This window comes from Haliotis rufescens, unplaced genomic scaffold, assembly GCF_023055435.1.
Source record: "Haliotis rufescens isolate VD_foot unplaced genomic scaffold, xgHalRufe1.0.p SCAF_1, whole genome shotgun sequence".
Taxonomy (NCBI): Eukaryota; Metazoa; Mollusca; class Gastropoda; order Lepetellida; family Haliotidae; genus Haliotis; species Haliotis rufescens.
In genome coordinates, this window is record NW_025963779.1 from 69,152,851 (window position 1) to 69,169,931 (window position 17,081).

The following is a 17,081-nucleotide window of genomic DNA, read 5'->3' on the forward strand; positions in this document are numbered from 1 at the left end:
AGTTGTCTGCAGATCATAATTATTACCATATCCCACTTAATATATCGATTTTTGCTATGATTGATTGACTTATTATTGATCTATTGATCTGTTCCTCTCCATCCGTCTATCCCGTTACAATCTCGACACGCTGTTTAAATTCGGAAATTGCAAATCTCCCAGTCAACCAGAACACAATACGATCGTGAAACTCGATCAGGGATATTTACAAGTGATCTGTGACTGCTTATTACACGACGCGTAGACACGCTTCGTTTCCCCTTGTCTCGAGGACAAGGGAAATTGAGCGTTGCATTTCACTTGATAAGTTAACATCACTTGGAAAAGGGGTGTGACTCATAATATTGACGTCACATCCGCAGAGACTTTCTCCGACTTCCCGCTGTAGCGCTACGCGACACATCATAACTAGCCACGCTTGGAACAAAGCTCCGCGCGACGAGCAGGGTTGACTCGCTTACCTGAGATTTTCGCATTAGGCTCGCTGCTTTGGAATACCACAGGTGTATACTTGCGCAGGTGAGTGAAAACCTCCTTGTATTGTATTGGAAATATAGTTATAACTGTCTCGATTCAAGTACACTTCATAGTACTGACAACAAGCTTACCTGTGATGCTGTATGGGTTGTGGAACTATAGAGCGGCTGTCAAAATGCGATCTTTCAACGTTCAATACATTTCAATGTACATGGAAATTGACTTTAAGCGTCGTCATGTTGACATTGTCAATATTTTCCCACCGCTGTTCTAATCCACATAACATCTTACATACACACACCGCCCCTACATTGTGAACGAACAATCGCCGGGTCTCATACACACATATTAAGTTCGCGTTTCTGTTCACACACCGATGTAGAGGGATTGTGCAAGTTTGTTCATGGGTAATGACTCCGTGAGTTGAAATCGTTGGCGTAATCCTGTTCCCAGCAATTAGCGAACGAGACAGGTTAGAACTGTGGTATTATCTCGTCTTAACTCACTGACGATTACAACAACGCTCCGCCTATACCTAACTATAATACCCTCGGCCCATGGCCTGTATGTCATAATATCATATACCCTGTGAAGGAAGGCGTGTATGATGACTGTGGACAGTGTAGTGTGTATGTTTGACTGTGGACAATGTAGTGTGTATGTTTGACTGTGGACAGTGTAGTGTGTATGTTTGACTGTGGACAGTGTAGTGTGTATGTTTGACTGTGGACAGTGTAGTGTGTATGTTTGACTGTGGACAGTGTAGTGTGTATGTTTGACTGTGGACAGTGTAGTGTGTATGTTTGACTGTGGACAGTGTAGTGTGTATGTTTGACTGTGGACAGTGTAGTGTGTATGTTTGACTGTGGACAGTGTAGTACGTATGTTTGATGACTGACGCGACTACATGTGTCAAACAGTGAATCACAATGGTAGTTAAACGAGACCACGCCATGCATATCCAACGGAACTAATTAGTGACGAGGGATGATATGTCTGATATTAGGTCCATATTCCCGGGAACACCCCACACGGTGAGCGAGTCGTTTAGGCAATGGACATTGATTGATCAGGTCCCGATCCCTAGAAACCGTTAAATTAATAACACATGGCATGTGATGGTCAGTTCGTGTTGGTGAACCCCGGTTTAAGGCAAAGGCTGCAAGTCTCGAACGGCTTTGATTAATAGCTGCAAAATGCTTTCTGATATTTCATTGATACACCTGTAACATATTATATAACAATCATATATTATTCAACAAAGTAAGTGATTTGGTACGTTATAGTGAAATATGACATCGAAACGTTTGACATAGTGAAACATTTCAGAGTGACTAACATATGGTAACTTCTGGATGATACGAATAATCGATTAGAGGGAAGTACGATGTATTCCGTCGGTGTTGTAATTAACGCTGTTGTTTATGCGTTTGTTATATAGAGAACTTATTATATAGCTGTTTTAAATTTTATTAAAACAGGTGTTGAGCTCTGTAAGTTAAATGTAAGATAACACTAGCGGAAACTCGTTAACTCGAAGTTTTCGAGACCATCGAAAATAGATCAAATGAGCCGTATTTCTAGATAAGTGAAGTGTTGATATTAGGTATGCATGCCCTCGAGCTAATAATATCTCTAGATATACAAGGCTGATGCACTATGCACTTTAATAGCATCATGTGCACACAAAAAAGGATTTTTTCACGCGACAATAGTTAGATGAGACAGCCGAAAGGAAGCGGTTCTCGGTAAAGCATATACACATTAGACATCAAAGTGTTACCCGATACCGATGGTCATGTTCCCGGAGAACATTTCACCAGTTACAAGACAAGTTGTAAAAAATAGGTTACTCCTTCAAAGGAAATATGTGTCAGGGTTTATGTCCCCTGGGTGGAAGTAGGTGAGCCGCACGCGTGAGGCTACCGTCAGCCCGTCCCCCCGGGCATGGTCAACGACCGTGAAATGGGGAATAGGCTGATTCAACATGAAGACCGACTCAGGGGTTAGTCAGACTAGCTTATACATATTTCATAGCATGTGACCCTCATACAAACAGACACTAATATCTTAACGCGCATGTGCTTGTATGTGTGTGTGTGTGTGTCTTATGTGTTTATGTGTGTGTGTACGTGTGTGTGTGTGTACGTGTGTGTGTATCTGTATGTGTGTGCGGGGTACGTGTGTTTGTATGTGTGTGTGTGTGTGTGTGTGTGTGTGTGTGTGTGTGTGTACGTGTGTGTGTGTGTGTGTGTGTGTGTGTGTACGTGTGTGTGTGTGTGTGTGTGTGTGTGTGTGTGTGTGTGTGTGTGTGTGTGTGTGTGTACGTGTGTGGGGGGGAACGTGTGTGTGTCTGTATGTGTGTGTTCGTGTGTGTGTACGTGTGCATGTGTGTACGTGTGCGTGTGCGTGTGTGTGTCGTAGGTAGATACGGTCACGGAGAAGGCCATAAGAACCAAGCTGATCAGATCCTCGTGGTCTATTCTAAGTGGAAGATGGGGTTGACTAGAGCCGTTCTTTGATTATGTTGCTGTGCTTTAAATATTGAAGTACAACCAGCCCACCGTTTCTCGGTATGGATTTTCTGAATTATTTATACGCATTCTATACTCACATTATGCCGACATGTTTCCAAGTTAAATGTCACGTGTTTTCCAATACTTAACGTTTCTCCAATATCTCACAGTAAACGATACCTTTCAAATAAATGAAATCAACAAGATTATATGAAAACGTTTCAATATTATACACAGTTTTATTGTGAAATGTAATATGTTCAGCCGAATTGCAGATACGTGTCATTGTGTTGGACGTTTATTGTAATGACGCTATTAATATCTTGCAAGGTCAATGACGTTTAATGACATGCATCATTCACACGAGCAGATATTATGTTAGAATCTCCCAATCGGAAGACAGACGATGTTTTAACACGGTAAGACTCTCAAACTCAAGCACACTGGCCATAACCGACTTCCTTCTTTCCTAGCTTCAATTGACATGCAGACTGTGATTTATTGGTCTGTTTACAATGTTCGCTTTTTACAGCTCTGTAGTGATTCTGATGAGTTAAGGTGTAAATTAACACTAAAATATACAAAAAAAACAAGCCACACGCATTCGTGTAGTTGTGTGTTGCTTCAGTTAGAAGCGGTCATATGTTGGATGAACAAGTGGAATACCCGCTTTGAAAAATATGTTAGTTGTATCACCGATGTCGGTTAAATGTTAGAGAATTATCCCGTTCACGACTTGTTGACCCACGGGATCATTATTATCAAGGATCATAATTTGGTTGAATCTGGAATTCGAACCTTCGATCCTTGCATGACAACGGGACGCAACTTCGCATAGCGAGTTTCAGCGCCTTAGACCCCTAGGTCAACCATGCCCTGTGGGTTATCTGACAATACACCAACTTCCGATGAACATGAAATCCCGGACAGTAAAAGAATGATTAACGAACGTAACTGTGCCTTCCATTATCGGTATTTATCATTATCGTCCACAAAGAGAAACGGATATAACGAACAGTCCAAGTACTTCGTTGTATCCGGAGTAAGTCCGTCTTGTTTTATCACAATAATCTATCAACGAGAGACGGTCTGCAGTCCAAAGATATGACTATGTAACTGTGGTCGGAAGTACAACTCCCGCTAGGTCGGCTGTGGCGAAGCACAGTATAATTCAGTTTTGATTCCACAGACGGGTAACATTAATACTATCTTTGTGAGCAATACGAAGTTGTGTGGTACCGTGTGCTTTGTGAGATCATGAATTGAGCAGCTGTAATGTAGACAATGACTTTACATTAAGAGTGAGTGAGTGAATATGGTTTTACGCCGCTTTTAGCAATATTCCAGCAATATCACGGCGGGGGACATCAGAAATGGGCTTCACACATTGTACCCATGTCGGGAATCGAACCCGGGTCTTCGGCGTGACGAGCGAACGCTTTAAGCACTAGGCTACCCCAAAGCCCCTCTTTACATTAAGAGTGAGATTGGGTTTAACTCCGCCTTCAACAGTTCCTCAGTTATATCACGGCGTGTCCTCATGGTGAAACCTGACATGACGCAGGTCTTAGACGTTTGCAACTTTGCAAACTCACGAACAAGGGTTTGGGGCTGACAAACCGTGAAACATGACCAGGGTGATTCGGGATTCGAACCCATGATCATGTTTAAAGCACGTCTAAGGGACGCAACTCTGCACAGCTAATTGCGGTGACTTAGCCGACTGTGCTCCTTCTTTTCGATATGGTAACACCACAATGAGTCTGTTTGAACATATTGGAATAAATTCTGAAACTGAGGATAACACGTGTGATAGACGAGTTGACTTGTCACAATACCCGGCTCATGTAATGTCTTGAGATGAAACCCAGGTACCATTCCGGTAACTACAGCAACAGTAGAAATACGCGTTAAAATGTAAGCATGTAATGTATGACACTGATTTATTGCACTTGGATAAACCAGGGATGTTGTAAGTAACTTGACTCGATTTATCAATTCACTGTATCTTATATAAACGATATTTTCAGTCTGCATCTGTACAGAGTCTGAAACTGATTTGGATGGTATGTATTCCCGAGAATTGCTGTTTTAAAAACCCGGATTTGACTTTAACCGGAACTGCAGTTGTAATTGTCACGTACGTTACCAGTTATCAGCTGCTACTTTCAGAACCCCTTCAGTATGAACGAGTACTTACATTAATATACGAGAGTAATTATAGTCCATGTCAGTGTTTTTACTGCAAGTTAACACACACACAAAAACAGAGTGTTAACCCATATGTTGAGCTCTGCTGCTTGTAGCAGGGGCCCCACGCTGTTAAAGGTAACGTATAACTGGATGTAAGACACCTGGTGTTCACAGTAAGGGCCATAATACCTGGTATCCCTGCATCAGCCAGCAGCTTATTGGAAGATCGAAGATTTAAAAAATGTTATTGGTGAACAGAAACGTTTGTGTCGTATTTTCGATTTCGATATAAAAAAAGGCGATTGCAGTGAAGGAGCTAGTTCAATGCAATTATGGAACCCATGGCAGAAAAGGACCCAACTCAATTGTCCTCAAGAGGGTTAAATACTAAACACAGCTAACTATATAAGAACATATATTGCACTCTGTTTGTGAAGACTCTTAGCTTCCAGCAGGGGTCTTTGTGATTCTCGTAGGCTGTTAGCCTGGTGCCGAGAACACGGTGCGGGGTTTTGTGAAGTGATGTTAAGCTTACTGCTGTAATGTTGTCTAGAGAAAACGTCGTGGTGAACTTCAGAAGAATCGATAGATTGCGTAAATGATACCTCTCTTGAATGTAAAGATGCGTATTGTACCCCTTAACGATCGATCTCTTCTTCCCAGTTTGACATTCACAGTCGTGTTAATTCTTAATGACTCATGCTTCGGGATCATTTGTCTGTTGTATGTTTCTTAACAATAAGCCGGTTTTCTTGATTAATAGTCCAACAAACAACAATTGTTTTTAGTATACTCCAGTATATCAAATCTGTATTATGAAAGCGTTCTTTTGTGATAGCATCCTTTCCAAAATTGTCAAAGATGATTTTTATTTATAAAGTATGTCCCATATCACTGAAATATGTCATTTTTTGCAATGTCAATTTGCAACTTTATCATATATTAAAGAAAAGAATTTATGGATGTCAACATTTTTATTATGAGGAACACAACGTTTCGGAGTATATGCTTACTCCTTCATCAGGTGAATGATGTTTATATTATATTCAACATTTCATAATATTTATTATGTCAAAGAAGTCACGTTATCAAAGATGTCTTATATCACCAAAGATCCCCTGTGTGATCAATTTTTCGATTTCATACACACAACATACACAACCCAAGATTATTTTTCCAAGCTCGGACCACAGTGCTTCGTTGATCAGTAACGTCGTCCGAGGTCACCAGAACGTATACAAATGTTTTAATATTCCAAAGTCAATCATGGGATCGATTGATCAGATTGAACAGTCGAAGAATGGTTCAACATCTCTAATAACGGCGTACTTGCTCGTGCATAATTCACACACTGCGTGGATGCTTTTCTCATCAACCTTCCGCCCCAGGCGGCACACGATGGAGCCCTATTCACATATTGAAAGGGCCCAGTACAGTCGGCCGCGTTTGTTTAATTACCCCTAACCTTCTTATCGATCCTGGCTGTTTTTTCTGTCGTTATGATCGCGTTTTCCCCCTTCTTGTTTTGGACGATTTCATCGCTTTATGTCACTGAAAACTGGGGATTTTGCTTTCATTGTAGAGTAGTGGGTCATGTGACAGAGACGCTGATACTTAGGTCCAGGTGAAGGCGTGAATGATGTTATTGACGTCTTCAGCGGGATCTTAGTGACATAAGACAGGCGAGTTAAATTGATTGTGAAGTCCACATTATGGAGTTTCATAGTCAGCTTGATATGTTTCTGGTCACTGAGCAATAATATAACTTGTGCGTATACAATTCTTGTATATTGTTACATACAGTTCAGGTTTGGACAACTCTTATAATCTCACCTAACATCAATATACTAGCTTCTGATTGGTTAAGGAACGGGCAATATTTTTCCATGTAGCCTGCTGATGTATCCCGCTCATGTACCCCGCTGAAAATGAATCGGAACACAGCTCAGGTAACTTGCTTATCTCGCATTAGTATCGTTGAGCTGATATGAGCCGATGTTTATCCGCAGGCATTGGGTAAAGGGAAGTAACTCGTTTCGTTTGCGTGGTCTGCTAGCTGTCAAAATGGTTGAATCAAAGCTTTTTTCCGGGTCTGTATAAATGAACATCGGTGAGATAAATTCGTTGTCAACCGATCCTTCGGGGCGTATTGTAACGGCTCGGGGTACATAAGCTCATACACAGGGTAAATCACACCATAGATCGGTTGGCAACTTATGATATAACGCGGGTTGTGTACAACCAACGACAGGACATGACGGAATGACGTATTGCCGTGACGTGCTTTCGCCTATTGTACTCTAACTACCTTCTAGAAATCCAAAACGTTACCTATTCTGCATTGTTTTAAACCTGTTATAACCCTTGCCTTTGCATGTGTTGGTGACGGATGGCACCGGTGGGGCAGGATACGCTCACCTTCTCGCGAACACCTGGTACCATCACTGTTTGATGGTAATTCATAGACACATACTCATGATATGGTCGGAATTGTACTCTCGACTCTGTTTGTTTGTTTGTTGTTTAACGCAGCAATATTCCAGCTGTATGACGACGGTCTGTAAATAATCGAATCTTGACCAGACAATCCAGTGACTGACATCATGAGCATCGATCTACGCAATTGGGATACGAAGACATGCATCAACCAAGTCAGCAAGCCTGACCACCCGATCCCGTTAGTCGTCTTTTACGGCAAGCATGGGTTGCTGAAGACCTATTCTATCCCGGATCTTCTTGGCAGAGATTTCTTATGCAGAAGGCAGCTTCTCTTACGTTAACTCTGTTGACGGTTATTTCTGTGGAGAGAGCTATTGCTGTGCTAGTGTATGCTTACAGTCTGTTGTTTGAATCTGGCAGCGTAATATACGTTGTATTGATTCAACTATACACATGAATGTACTGCAAATTAATTGAAATTATTGCGTTTGTAGACTTATTACAATGTTGTTGAAATGTTTTGTTTTATCAATAATTTGTATATACAATATATCTAAATATCATTTGATATACAATACATCCAGATAGAATTACATTTGACATTTATATTTGTACAATTAGTTGTAACGTGAGACCTCTCTGCCTTACTCTTTTCTGTACCTCTTTAATTTCCGTTGCGTTCTCTTTTCTAGACTGCTAAATGACCGCTTCACGGCATACGCTAAGAAAAACAGTATTTGTAATTGGCATTCCGAAATAAGGTCCTTTACTGTTTCTATTATCATGTTTTAGAGGATTGACGTTTTTCAAAACAAGGCAGCTAGAGACTGACTCCATTTGAGGGGTATATTTAGTATTGGGGGAGGGTTTTGGCGTTGTGGGTGCTTAGTAAATTTTGCCTCATGTTTACTTTAGAATTTGACTGAACTATGTTTTTGCTTTTATAAATGTATAACGGTAAAAGCCTGTGCACACTGTCTAAAACCACGAGGTATGAACGTAAAAGTGTGTATGTTACGTTTATTCTTCCATAAACGCAAAAATATATAAGTAAATATTTCAACAAACATAACTTCACAGACTGCGTATTTAATACTGGACGAAAACACGTAGACAACAATTCGAAATTTAACGACACAAAACCCGCCCGTCCAGGTATCAGCCAATCCGAAAACAGAAACATCAACGAAATATAATTGCCTGGTTAAACAATCTAATGCCACGTAATCACATGGAATTTATATATAATAAAAAATCATATTCACTGGACACGTCTTTAAAACCAATGTTTTGCAAAGCATAGGAAATATATGAAGCACCTTTTATTTTAGTAAACCAACACCCTCCCCCGGTGGTTTAAAAAACAAAATTTGCATTCAGTTGAGACGCCGGGGTTTTATTCTCCACAGTGGTTGCAACGCAGTTAATCAAATGATGCTCATCTTTTGCCTTCGCCGGGATGAAGCCCTCAGCGTGAGGTTGGAATGTCTTATCCACTACAACACAGTGTTGAACTCATGCTATTCGTTCCCGAAGTTTAAATGCACTAGTAGGTGGACTTTACCTTTTGGCATATTAATTCCGTTTTGGTGGCACCATGATCTCTGTTGTTAACTCGGAAGAAATAATCTTTGCATTTAAACTTTCAACAAGTTTATGATATTTGGAGTTAATACCCAAGTCGTTTGCGTAAATGAACATTAAATATGATAAAGTGTAACTACTGAGAGCCAACATTTGCTACATTTACACAGAAGGAAAAGGTCGATTGTTCAATTATCTCGTTAGAGACTGCAGGGACAGCCATATGTCGACCTAATCCCTCTAAATCGCCTCACGGTGCCACGCAGGAAAACCAGCCTGTATCCTGTTATAAATTGCTTTCCGATTGTCTGTATTCTGTACAGTAGGTGCACCATTTTATACGTGATGGCCTCTGATCCAGAGCAGGTGCTCAACGAGAGGAAAAGCTAACGATAAAACATGTCCGTTAAATTAGGCGATATAAACAGCATCTTGTCTCATTCCCTAGAGAGAAAGCAACTGCTTTCAAAAGTTTTAAGTTCTTTGTACTAAAAGAAGCGTCTTTTGTTTTTTTTAATGCCAACTTTCATTTGTCATCCTCATGCTGATTCTTGAAAGAAGTCGGAAGTGTGTGTGCAAGACAAATAAACATGTTCTCTGGTGGCTGTTCTTTGACATTTTTTTCCAGAACATGTTCATCAAGTCCTAGGAAGTAATATCGACAACACTATCCGGGTTGAATGTGAACTCTATGTAACCAGCAATAGCAGGCGTATGACGGCGGTCTGTAAATAGTCTGGACCAGACAAACCAATGATTGAGATAATGAGTATCGGTCCCCACCGTCAGGGGACGATGACACGTGACAACCAAGTCAACCTCTTTGTAGTCGCCTCTTTCAACGTGTAGGTTGCGGGGACCTATTCTAAACTGTAATCCCCAATGGGTATAGTTTTGTATCAACGTGCTGATTCTTAAATGGGAATTCTCCTTGACGGTTGGTCATTACTGCCATAGTGAGGATAGACATTTGTGCCTAAGTGAGGTTAGTCATTGGTGCCGCAGTGGTTATAATCATGAGTGCCTTAGTGAGGTTATTCTATAGTGCCTTAGTGGGCTTAGTCATTACTGCCTTAGTGGGGTTAGTCATCAGTGCCTAGGGGGATTAGTCATTACTGCCTTAGTGGGATTGGTCATCACTGCCTTAGTGGGATTGGTCATCACTGCCTTAGTGGGCTTAGTCATCAGTGCCTTAGTAGGGTTAGTCATTAGTGCCTTAGTGGGCTAAGTTATCAGTGCATAAATAGGATTAGTCATTAGTGCCTTAGTGGGCTTAGTCATCAGTGCCTTAGTTGGATTAGTCATCAGTGCCTTGGGGGGTTAGTCATCAGTGCCTTAGTGGGCTTAGTCATCAGTGCCTTGGGGGGTTAGTCATCAGTGCCTTAGTGGGGTTAGTCATTAGTGCCTTAGGGGGGTTAGTCATCAGTGCCTTAGTAGGGTTAGTCATCAGTGCTTTAGTGGGATTAGTCATCAGTGCCTTAGGGAAGTTAGTCATCAGTGCCTTAGGGGGGTTAGTCATCAGTGCCTTAGGGCGGTTAGTCATCAGTGCCTTAGTGGGGTTAGTCTTAAGTGCCTTAGGGGGGGTAGTCATCAGTGCCTTAGGGGGGTTAGTCATTAGTGCCTCAGTGGGCTTAGTCATCAGTGCCTTAGTAGGGTTAGTCATCAGTGCCTTAGTGGGCTTAGTCATCAGTGCCTTAGTGGGCTTAGTCATCAGTGCCTTAGTAGGGTTAGTCATTAGTGCCTTAGGGGGGTTAGTCATCAGTGCCTTAGGGGGGTTAGTCATTAGTGCCTTAGGGGGGTTAGTCATCAGTGCCTTAGTAGGGTTAGTCATTAGTGCCTTAGTGGGCTTAGTCATCAGTGCCTTAGTAGGGTTAGTCATTAATGCCTTAGTGGGCTTAGTCATCTGTGCCTTAGTAGGGTTAGTCATTAGTGCCTTAGGGGGGTTAGTCATCAGTGCCTTAGGGGGTTAGTCATTAGTGCCTTAGTGGGCTTAGTCATCTGTGCCTTAGTAGGGTTAGTCATTAGTGCCTTAGTGGGCTTAGTCATCAGTGCCTTAGTAGGGTTAGTCATTAGTGCCTTAGTGGGCTTAGTCATCAGTGCCTTAGTAGGGTTAGTCATTAGTGCCTTAGGGGGGTTAGTCATTAGTGCCTTAGTAGGGTTAGTCATCAGTGCCTTAGGGGGGTTAGTCATTAGTGCCTTAGGGGGGTCAGTCATTAGTGCCTTAGGGGGCTTAGTCATCTGTGCCTTAGAAGGGTTAGTCATTAGTGCCTTAGTGGGCTTAGTCATCAGTGCCTTAGTAGGGTTAGTCATTAGTGCCTTAGTGGGCTTAGTCATCTGTGCCTTAGTAGGGTTAGTCATTAGTGCCTTAGTGGGCTTAGTCATCAGTGCCTTAGTAGGGTTAGTCATTAGTGCCTTAGGGGGGTTAGTCATCAGTGCCTTAGGGGGGTTAGTCATTAGTGCCTTAGGGGGGTTAGTCATCAGTGCCTTAGTAGGGTTAGTCATAAGTGCCTTAGTGGGCTTAGTCATCAGTGCCTTAGTAGGGTTAGTCATTAATGCCTTAGTGGGCTTAGTCATCTGTGCCTTAGTAGGGTTAGTCATTAGTGCCTTAGTGGGTTTAGTCATCAGTGCCTTAGTAGGGTTAGTCATTAGTGCCTTAGTGGGCTTAGTCATTAGTGCCTTAGTAGGGTTAGTCATTAGTGCCTTAGGGGGGTTAGTCATTAGTGCCTTAGTAGGGTTAGTCATCAGTGCCTTAGGGGGGTTAGTCATTAGTGCCTTAGGGGGGTTAGTCATTAGTGCCTTAGGGGGCTTAGTCATCTGTGCCTTAGTAGGGTTAGTCATTAGTGCCTTAGTGGGCTTAGTCATCAGTGCCTTAGTAGGGTTAGTCATTAGTGCCTTAGTGGGCTTAGTCATCTGTGCCTTAGTAGGGTTAGTCATTAGTGCCTTAGTGGGCTTAGTCATCAGTGCCTTAGTAGGGTTAGTCATTAGTGCCTTAGTGGGCTTAGTCATCTGTGCCTTAGTAGGGTTAGTCATTAATGCCTTAGTGGGCTTAGTCATCTGTGCCTTAGTAGGGTTAGTCATTAGTGCCTTAGTGGGCTTAGTCATCAGTGCCTTAGTAGGGTTAGTCATTAGTGCCCTAGTGGGCTTAGTCATCAGTGCCTTAGTAGGGTTAGTCATTAGTGCCTTAGGGGGGTTAGTCATCTGTGCCTTAGTAGGGTTAGATATTAGTGCCTTAGTGGGCTTAGTCATCAGTGCCTTAGTGGGCTTAGTCATCAGTGTCATGGTGGGGTTAGTTATTAGCTGGAAACGTAGTCATTAATTGACTCATTGTAATTATCGTAATCATGAACAGATGGATTGTATACATCGTATAATACTGTGGCTTTGAATTGCTTGAATCAAATTTGCAAGGACGACCAATTTGCCCAAGCCTCTTTAAGTGCACGGCGGAAGTTGGTGTTCGTGTAAGCCTTGCGGTCGCTGTGATGGCCCAGTGCGCTGTACACCGACCTTGGCCTCGGCATTCCGTGATGACAAATGGCCACATTGCGTGACGGGGATGACATTTATGTCACTGCAGGCGTGTCGACGTTTAGACGTCTTGTATGGCTGCTTACGCCAGTTTTGTGGTCATTCTTTTCCAGTGGACACTGAAGTTGAAATCAAGCCGAAATTAAAAAAAGAATCTTGTGTGCAATATATCAATGACATATCATGCTTCATTCATTATTGCATCACATGCAAACCGTGGACCTAGGTCGTGTTCCAGACTGATAATAAAACTCAAGGACTATTGTCTCCACGTGAAGTTACAAAAGGAGTCAATTGAAACATTAAGACGAAAATATAACAATATGTCCTGTAATTTCATTTTGAACATAATCCATCTGTGTACTCACTAGGTACTTGAAAACAATTTAGTGTTAGTAAACCACATTTGTTTAATTGTCACTATGAATGAAGCAATATTATTCTAACATGGTTTAAACAGGTATCGGTCGCAGTTCCAAATCGACATTACCTCCACGAGATGAGATACAAAACGTCGTCCCTATGTGATTATTTTTGTAATCAATTGATATGTTTTGATCAATGCAATATAGCATGTACTGTATAATAACAGCTTCGTTACAAATACTAATGTGCAGCTACTCGTGTAGAGGATTTTAGAGAATAGCTAGCTTTATTAACATATAAGCAAACATGTACACAAATCACAAAGACTGTTAAACAGTGCTCGATAGAGTGAGTACTTATCAATGCTACTGGGGTAAAAAAAAACATCGTATAATCCGAACCAGTAATGGATTCAACAAGATTTTGTCTTAGGAGCTGTGGCTCGACGTCGGTTACATGCCATCTTCCCGAGGCAAGAGAGTTAACTGACTTTAGAAGTTCAGTTTCCACCCTTGCCGAACTAAGCTGGGCTCGATCGTAGCGCCACCATTGGTTATTACGAGTTATGTCCCTTCTAAGCCTCTCCTATGGACCAATCAGATTCCATCATTTGCATTTGGTTCAAACAAAATGGCGGCGCCCAGTTAAGACGATCTGATCGATAATCAAGATCTATATTGTGATAAAACTGGTCTTACATCGCGAAGTGCATCACGCGAGCACCTTGATTAAAAACATGAAAAGGTTTGGAAAAAATATGTTGACAACGATATACAGTTTACGAGCCGGATTTCGATTTCGTTGCGCGATTTTCATTGGACTATGCACAGACTCGTTAGTCCAGCCAAAAAGTAACTCCATAATACCAGCCTAGTTCGGCAAGGGTGGAAACTGGACTTTAATAGTCAGTTAACTCTCTTGCCTCGGGAAGATGGTTACATGCGTGTCTACATGGGAGCTTTTGTCTCCAAATACTAGTCAGACTCACCTAAAATAATATTGATTAAAACAAGGAACCTATTGTTAAAAATACGCTTGTATCAATCAGCGTGTATTTACGATGTACCAAATTAAGTCCAGCGTTTTGATACACAATATCAGTTCTCTTTTCCATACATTGGATTTGAAATATGGCAGGTCGGGTTTGATTCCTGGTATGTATATTTTCCTCTTCGTGATTTCACCGAAACATTGCTAAAGGTTCAGATTGACTAGATATGTAGGGTATTAAAGGACCAGACATATCAATATCATTAAGGAGGGCATCACAAGTTAATCTTTTCGTAATGAATGTCAGAAGGGTCAGGTTAGCAATAACAGGATGTCTCACACCTCTCGACCTCTAGGCTCATGTTCTTGCCCCGACTACCCAGAGTGGACTGTTACAGAGATCAGAGGCCACCGCCCATCGTATACATTAATCATTTCAGGCAGACAGGTATTAGGTGGTACATTGCCTTAAGGTGTAACATTCGGATCACACAGATGACTCGGCCATGGTAGTTTGCCGAGGTTATCCATCGTGCAACGCCTAAACGGTATTTCAGAGTTACCTCCCTTATCTGTGACGACAATGGTGACCCTTTAATCCCCTAAATGACGTACTTGAATTTACCCTAATCCTGATATATCCGATCGGTAATAAATGTATTCAAACTCTCCAGTCAGCCATTACGGCATTGATAAGAGGGTATTATGCTGAAATCAGATTAATTTCACTGAAAGGATTGTATTCCGGAGATCCGATTTGAACTATCGACATTAGTTTCACGTTTCGTAATCTGGGTCATTAAAGTTTATTGATGTGACCTTTAGATTTACAGTTCTGGTACACATATATTTCATTATGAATGTAAAGTAGAACCGTTATATTCTGATAACAATTGATCGGGCAATAAAGATCGCGAGCTATTATTCCTTTGATAATGTTTTTCATGTTTACAAAGGAAAGGGTTTACATCGCATATACATTTCATCAATGAAAAACATCTTAAATGTTGACATTGTTATGAATAACATTGTGAAGTTGACACAGTTGTCCGTTGTCAGTCAGAGGTGCACATGGCGGGTATGTATAAAAACAAAGCTGCTCTGAACAATTGCAACGAGTGACTAGAGTCAAGGACACACTGAGCTGGTCGTACGTTGCGACGATGGAACATGTAGTTCGTGTTTCAAAGATACACGCTTACATAAACAGTGCGTGTAGGTACGTTATGTAGAGGAGTCATTTGTAAATTAAAGTCATTACTCGTATTAATCAATAAACCATTCAGTCAGAGTAATAATTACAGAACGAGATTGTCATGTCATTCAATTTCAGTCAGCTCTGCAACATAAACGTCTTAGCTTTCTGTTGCAAGGCTGACAAAGTGTAAGAACTACTACAGCGGTACAGATGCAGAGTGCAGTGTATCATTCAGTGAAATATGTCTGGCTTGTTTAGTGAGTGATTGAGGTTTTACGCCGCTTTTAGCAATATTCCAGCAATATCACGGCGGGGGACACCAGAAATGGGCTTCACACATTGTACCCATGTCGGGAATCGATCCCGGGTCTTCGGTGTGACAAGCGAACGCTTTAACCACTAGGCTACCCCACCGCCCCTGGCTTGTCTAACACAGGTGGAATTGTGATCAGGTGGTACGTTATGCAAGGTATTCTGATACGATGTCAATTGTGGCGGCGAGTTAGGTCGCCCAGAGTTGACAAGGGAGAACTGTTCATTATGGTAACACCTTCACAAACGACGCTTAAACGCTGGAGTGACGGGGTTAAGTGGATGATTGTGCAATGGCGACAACCTTTAAAGGCTAACTCGATTATTCCGCCAATAAAACAGACTTTTAGACAATGATTGAAATTGACTTGTCCGTAAGTCGACAAACCAAACACAGAGTGAATCGGGGCAGATTTCTTCAGATTTGAAAACAAGTTAGGTTTGGTTATGCAGGTAGCGCAAGAACCGCTACAAAATGCATCATGCTGGCTACGACATGTGTCATGTGTCATTGTCACTGAGTGGCAGGAGAATTACTGCTTGGCAATTACTGATCCCCTTCGCTGTATCTTTGTTATGTTTTTCTCTTGGCTTATTCTAACACAGGGGGCGGTCTGGTAGCCTAGTGGTTAAAGCGTTCGCTCGTCACGCCGACGACCCGGGTTCGATTCCCGACATGGGTACAATGTGTGAAGCCCATTTCTGGTGTCCCCCGCCGTGATATTGCTGGAATACTGCTAAAAGCGGCGTAAAATCAAACTCACCCACTCACTCACTATTCTAACACAGTGCCACACGGTATGATAGGTTACGCCCTGTTTCATCATGGCCTCACAGCTGTCACTGTTTTGTTTTAAAAAATGAAACTATTAACATTAACGCATTTCTATTTCTTTAGTATAAAGACATGCGCATTAGTTATAGTGTGCACCAGCTTCGTGCATCACCGTATGGCCTAAATATATCAAATACTTCAAATTCTTATGAGCGGGTATGATACAGCACAGAGCATGACGTTAGTATAGGAGGAAAGCTTGGGCTGATGGTGTAGATAGCTGATACAACCTACGAGCACGGTTACGATGAATACAAACCTGGAAATATAATCAGGCAAATCTTGAATTCGAACCATTATTTATGTACTTAAAGGGGAAGTGTACACGCAAAAATCACTTTCTTTCTTTTTCTAAACAAAACGCAATTTTAGAATTAATTAGTATCTGTGTTTGAAAATATACACTCATTTTTTTCACAGTGAAAGTAGGAAGCTCACAATAGTGTGAAAATGATATGCCGTTATGAGGCCTTCGTTTTTCGAGCTAAACAGGCCTGAGTTATCCCCCTTAGATTATGACGTAATTGGTGCCAATTCAACTGGGTCCCTGTCTATTCTCAACGCAAAAGATATCAAGTACCAGTTTGCGGTAAAACAACATGGCCTACGACACACTCCGGCGCAGTGGTGACTCAGCATAACA

General features: G+C 41.7%; 1 protein-coding gene across 2 annotated transcripts in view; it reads left to right on the forward strand.

Annotated features, from left to right (window-relative positions):
* Positions 1–17,081, forward strand: part of LOC124134071 (cAMP-dependent protein kinase type II regulatory subunit-like) — a 143,171-nt gene that overhangs the window by 97,314 nt on the left and 28,776 nt on the right. Inside the window, exon 1 of one of the 2 annotated variants that reach the window (XM_046498705.2) lies at positions 356–519. The exons of the other annotated variant lie outside the window; for it this stretch is intronic. The gene's annotated coding sequence lies outside the window, so the exon portion shown is untranslated. Of the gene's footprint in view, positions 1–355; positions 520–17,081 lie in introns of those variants that run through there. 2 annotated transcript variants of the gene reach the window in all.